The 6,226-nt window shown below is 41.0% G+C and overlaps 3 non-coding genes across 3 annotated transcripts; all 3 read left to right on the top strand.

The window, feature by feature from the left end:
* The first annotated feature begins 119 nt into the window (after positions 1 to 119).
* On the top strand, positions 120 to 191 carry trnap-agg (transfer RNA proline (anticodon AGG)). The gene has a single exon. It is a non-coding gene; the product is annotated as a tRNA-Pro (tRNA).
* Positions 192 to 596: 405 nt separating this feature from the next.
* Positions 597 to 668, top strand: trnap-ugg (transfer RNA proline (anticodon UGG)). Its single transcript has one exon. It is a non-coding gene; the product is annotated as a tRNA-Pro (tRNA).
* A 365-nt stretch (positions 669 to 1,033) lies between these two features.
* On the top strand, positions 1,034 to 1,105 carry trnap-agg (transfer RNA proline (anticodon AGG)). Its single transcript has one exon. It is a non-coding gene; the product is annotated as a tRNA-Pro (tRNA).
* Positions 1,106 to 6,226: the final 5,121 nt, after the last annotated feature.

Below are 6,226 nucleotides of genomic sequence, written 5' to 3'. Positions count from 1 at the left end.
CGTATTACATTTATTGTCATCCTTGATGGAATAAACAAGCATCAATACCTACAATAAAAAATCTGGTCAGTAAGAGGGTTTGAGAGATTTTTCTTGACACAGGTGGTAAACATTCATGTGGCTCGTTGGTCTAGGGGTATGATTCTCGCTTAGGGTGCGAGAGGTCCCGGGTTCAAATCCCGGACGAGCCCTCTGTATATGGAATAATATAGAGGTGTTTATTTACAAAAAAGACCCTGAAAACAGGGTCAGACAGACACGTAGGATTGTTTGGCTCTTTGCAGAGGTATGTGCCATGGTCCATTTGAGCTCTGAATACATATGGATTAAACCTTTCACAGAGGAACACTGGGTCTTTCATAGGAGAATCTGCAACTTTTGAGGATTGAAAAAATATAGAAGTCATGAAGTTTCACTTGTCTAGAAAACTGTTATTGGAGCCAAAAAAGATGCAAGATATGATGAATGATAAAGTACAATTACCAAGGTTATTATTGTGTTTTGATGCAACCAACAAGTATCACCACCTACAGTGAAAAAAGGGGGAAAGGTGGGTTTGAGAGATTTTTCTTGACATACATTCCACAACCAGCAGTGGCTTGTTGGTCTAGGGGTATGATTCTCGCTTTGGGTGTGAGAGGTCCCGGGTTCAAATCCCGGACGAGCCCTGTGTTTGGAGTGTTACAGTCATGGTTGTTGTACCAGAACACAGTTCAGTGAGTTTACAAACATCTTATCTAAGTAGTGTTGCTGACTGTGTGCCTCATTTAATGGATACCAGTGCTGTAACTGTTACTATCTTCTTATGGCCACTTCTAGCAGGGTGTTTAGAGGAAATGTCTCTTTGGTGAAACAGCTAACAACTCATAGACATCTGAAACATGCATAACATGAAATAAGGCACGTAAACTGCACGTATTACATTTATTGTCATCCTTGATGGAATAAACAAGCATCAATACCTACAATAAAAAATCTGGTCAGCAAGAGGGTTTGAGAGATTTTTCTTGACACAGGTGGTAAGCATTCATGTGGCTCGTTGGTCTAGGGGTATGATTCTCGCTTAGGGTGCGAGAGGTCCCGGGTTCAAATCCCGGACGAGCCCTCTGTTTGGAATAATATCGAGGCGGTTATTTACAAGAATGATGCTGAAAACAGGGTCAGACAGACACGTAGGAGTCCTTGATTGATTCTCACTTTGGATGCGAGAGGTCCATAGTTCCAATCCCTTTCTCTGCTGATATGCAAAGAAGACTCCGTCCTGGACTCTCATTGGACGTCCCAATCAGGATATGTAACCACACTTCAACTGACATAACACACTGGTGAGGGGAAGCGTTTTCATGGACCTGCCTAAACTGACCAGTCAGTGTTCTGCAGAGCCTCAGACACAAACTCAGCCTCAACATGTATAAAATTTCCGGCAGGAAATTCTGCTCAGACAGGACAGTGCGCTGTGAATAAATCTCACCTTATTGATGTCCCAGCACCCCTGCTGAGACAGAGATCAGCTGCCAGCAGGAATAATAGGCCTCTTTCCTCACAGACTGCCCATGTGTGTGAAAGCTCAGATGGTCACATGGATAGCAGAGTGGATACTCAGTGCTGACTGTGACTCTCATCCAGCACTGTTCCTGACATAACTCAAGGTTAATAAAAACAAAAAGAAGCCTGTCCGTTCTCATCTTTTTTTCTCCCACTTCCTGCTCCTGTCCACCTTTTTTCCCTTCTTTTACCGAAATCCATCGAACCTCAGTATATTCTCTCTCTCTTTTTGATGCCCTGTGACAGATCCCATTTACTTTCAACACCAGCCACTCATCTGCTGTCACCGACCATTTGATGAAGAGCAAAGACGGTAATTTGCTATTCATTATTAACAAATCACTGCGCTGTGAAAAGTGCCTTTTGTTTGCCGCAGCCTTGAAAACAATTACAGTCAGCTTGCGTTTCAGCTGTGATTGCATTGCATACTTCAAGGCAACGCTTTGTTGATGGTGAAATTGAAAAGCAGATTTACTTTTCACAGTCAATGAAAAGAAATCAGTCCAGAGCCAAACTTCTCAGGTCACACACCATCTCATCCCTCTTCAAAACCGGATGTTCACATAATAGATAATACTGTTGAATAGATGATGATTTTAACTCATCTGTTAATAACCCAAAACACCTCCTATTTTAAGGGATCCAGAAAGAGAGCTGCCTTTTTTTCTTTTTTCTTTTTTTCTTTTTTCTTTTTTTTTTACATATTTGGTGTGGTTTAGTCTTGATTTCAGTGTACAGGATGGTGATTTTGTGGACACACTAAAATTAAAGAGGAATTTAAGAAGTGTCTTTACTGTCCCGGGGGGAGGAATTGTTTCTACAACATGTACAGTCTTGTGTCTTATGCACAAGCAATTAGACACAAGCATGTACATGTGTTGTATCTCAAGCTGAAAATGTGACAGCATGATTAAAATCCCTCTTACACATGTGCTCCATTTATATTTTGCAAATTAGAGGTATAGTTTGATATTTTGGAAAATATGTTTATTCACTTATTCTTGATTTACCACTCTCATCTCTTGTCTGTATGATAAATATAAAGCTGCAGCCAGCAGGAGTATATATGTGTTCCCCAGTTCAGTATTCTTTTGACACACTTATTATTTTTTAACAACAACAACAACCCTAAACCTAACCCATTTGACAGGTTCCCTCAAGTATAGAGAGAGCAATGCCGGGGAACAGAGAACCCCTTTGACAGGTTCCCACATTCGGCCATGTCATATTATCAAATAGAGAGCTGAGAAACATTTTTCAGGTTCCCATTATTTCCTATTTAGAGCTGGGGGAACATAGGACCTAGGGAACATGGAACCCTTTGTCATGTTCCCATTTTTTGCCATATAAATCTAGGGAACACTGGACCTTGGGAACACAGGAATCACCTATAGCCATAGCCTGCAGGCAGTTAGCTTAGTTTAGCTTTCCAAAGGGAGGAAACTAGAGACAGCTGGGCCAGCTCTGTCCAAAGGGAACAAAATACACCTACCAGCAGCCTTTAAGCCCACAAGGGATGGACACTCTGACACAGTAACTTCCTGCAGTCTCCAGGCATTCAGCAGAGGCCAAGAAATAACACAGCACATTCCCCAAATAACAAACTATTCCTTAAAAGTACTTTTGATTCTGACAAGGACACACAAGGACATAAGTCACACATAACTGTTCAATGTGTAAAATGTGTTCTGGGATTGTATTTTCATTTTAGTTTCATTAGTCTAATTTCCCACCATCTCTCAGCCAATCAGAGGCCAATCATTTAGCTCCAGAAATCAATGATGTTTTTCACGTGGACAAATTCTGCATACACATGCACTGTACTGTACTGCATTGTACATTTGAGCACGCACAGATTCTCCTGCGTGTTTCTACAGAAATATTCTTGCATTTTTGCATTTACTTTCCTGGTAGCTTTTTTTCTCTGGTTCAGAATTTTTTTTTTTTTTTTTCCATAATAAGAAGTCGTCATGTGTAAGGCCATTAAAAAACAGTGAAGCAGAGCAGGAAAAGTAAATTTTCTCTGCAATATAACAGTGCTTTGGGTCAGTACAGTCATATCTATTAAACTTTTAATAACAGTATATAATTATATTGTGCTGTGATATTAAAATCACAATTGTATTATTAAATATTTACAGACATATCCAAATTCATTAATATTGGGTGAAGCTGATTCACAAGGCAGCAGCATGAGCTGTACCTGTGGAGAGTTTATAGTTAATGTATATTCCTCCTGCACCATCATTATTTATGGTATTATAAGACTGACGACACAGTCAGTGTGTTAAGGCATTATGCACAGACTGTGGCTATCAACCAGTTACATGTTTTATAACACCCATCAGTCATTGTGTGGTCATTATCTAAGCGGCTGCAGCAGTGTTATTGTTTAAAGCCTTATTGAAACACTGTTCTGCCTTCACCCTCAGAGTAATGGAACAGGAGGAGTTCCTGCCTGTGGCTATATTTATCAACCACATGATGAATGTGATGATCACATTTTTCTTTAAAGGAGACTCCTCTGTGCACTTCCTCTCAAAGGAATGTTAGATGTAGCTGAAGCAGGGGCGTGGCACATTATTTACAGGCATTTTTGGCCTTTGGAGATTATTGAGATGAGATTAAATGGCATAGTGACATGTGTCAAAGGTACAAGACTATAGATTTAAACTCATGATGATACTTTTACAGGTTTAAATCTATAATCTGTGCCCGTCTCAGCTCTGAGTCCTGCGTGTTTGTCTCAGAACCAGACTTCTTTTAGAAAAAGCAAAGTATTCAAAGCCTGCCAGTGGGACATCTCACCTTGGATGAATAGCTTCTGAACCCTCATACACATTTAATGCTATTGAGCATTTTTAAGTGCAGTGTAGAGATGAGACTGGACTAAATCAGATACCATTAGCATTCAGCATGTCCCATCTGTCCCAGACCTTATTCTTTTTCTTTGCTTCTTTATCCTTATTTTTTATTGTCTTGTCTTTTCCTTAGAATTTCACTTCCAGGTCATTTGAGATAGACACTGACAACTTCACTCACCAAGCACTTTATTAGAAACACCTGTACACCTGTGTATTCATGCAATTATCCAATCAGCCAATCATATAGCAGCAGTGCAATGTATATAACCCTGCAGATAGAGGTTAGGAGTTTTAGTTAATGTTCACATCAAACACCAAAAGAGGCGGAAATGCGATTGCAGTAACTTTGACTGTGGTATGATTGTTGGTGCCAGATGGGCTGGTTTGAGGTTTTCTGAAACTGCTGGTCTCCTGAGATTTTCACACAACAGTTTTTAGAGTTTGCTCAAAGTGGTGTGACAAACAAATCACATTCAGTGAGCGGCAGTTCTGCAGACAGAAACACCTTGTTGATGAGAGAGGCCAGAGGTGAATGGTCAGACTGCTTTGAGCAGAGAGAGAGGGTATGGTAGCTCCGATGACAACTGAGCTGAGCAGAGACATCTCAGAATGCACAACACCTTGAACCTTGAGGTGGATGGGCTACAACAGCAGAGGACCATGTCAGATTCCACTCCTTTCAGCCAAGAGCGAAAATCTAAGGCTGCAGTGGATAGGCTCACCAAAACAGGACAGCTGAAGACTGGAAAACGACACCTGGTCTGCTGAATCTGGATTTCTGCTGAGGTTCAAAGAAAGTCAGCATCAATTCATGAACCCAGCCTGCCTTATGCCAACAGTCCAGGCTGTTGGTGGTGGTGTAATGGTGTGGAAATGTTTTCTTGGCACATACCAGACCCCTTAACTCCAATCAATCATGGTTTGAATGCTACAGCCAGTCCTGGTATACCTGTTGACCACATTGCATCCCAGCCTTACCCATCTTCTTATGGCTATAGATCAGAATCCAGTAGAAACCTTTGGAATGTGATTCAACAGGAGATGGGCAGCATGAGTGTGCAGCTGACAAATCTGCAGAAATGATGTGATGCAATCATGTAAACATGGACCAGGATCTCAAAGGAATGTTTCCAACATCTTGTGGAATCCACGCCACAAAGAACTGAGGCTGTTTTGAGAGCAAAGGGAGGAACTACCCAGTGCTGGCATGGTGTTCCTAATAAAGTGCTCAGTGAGTATATAATTTTACCATTACTGAAGTACAAGTGCATAAATAAAGCTTGACTTTGCTTAAGTACAAACCTTGACTACACTCGTCTTTGCTATGGGCAATTTTAGAATATTTAACATTCAGTGTGTAGTATAAATCCACGCAGCTACAGAGCATTATTGTCCATCTTCTCCCCAATTTGTACTTTGACACTGGACTATTCAACATCGTAAATAGCATAAATGAAGCTCCCTCCTCTCTGCGACAGCTCTGCTACAACAATGCATTTTTTTCAGTGCTCCCATATCTCAACAAATTCAGCAGAGGGAGCATAAAGAGATGAGGCTTCTTGTATGAATTTAATTAGATGAGCTGACTTCATCCTTTCTCTGCATTCTGAGTCTCTCATCACCACTGAGCTCCCCTCTTGGTCTACTTTAAGAAAACTTGCCAGAACCCACAGACCAGTCAGTCTGTTGGGCCTTATGCCTGAATTTAAGTGAGATCTACCCAAAGCTGTAAGCAGTGTCATGGATGATAGCGGATAAGGTTTGAATTTTCTCAAATTGAAGCAACCTGCTGATTCTGCATTTGTTCCTCATCACTA

This window comes from Lates calcarifer, linkage group LG2 (assembly GCF_001640805.2).
Source record: "Lates calcarifer isolate ASB-BC8 linkage group LG2, TLL_Latcal_v3, whole genome shotgun sequence".
Taxonomy (NCBI): domain Eukaryota; kingdom Metazoa; phylum Chordata; class Actinopteri; family Centropomidae; genus Lates; species Lates calcarifer.
Note: the sequence above shows the minus strand (reverse complement) of the source record. Positions and strands in the feature narration are given on the sequence as shown.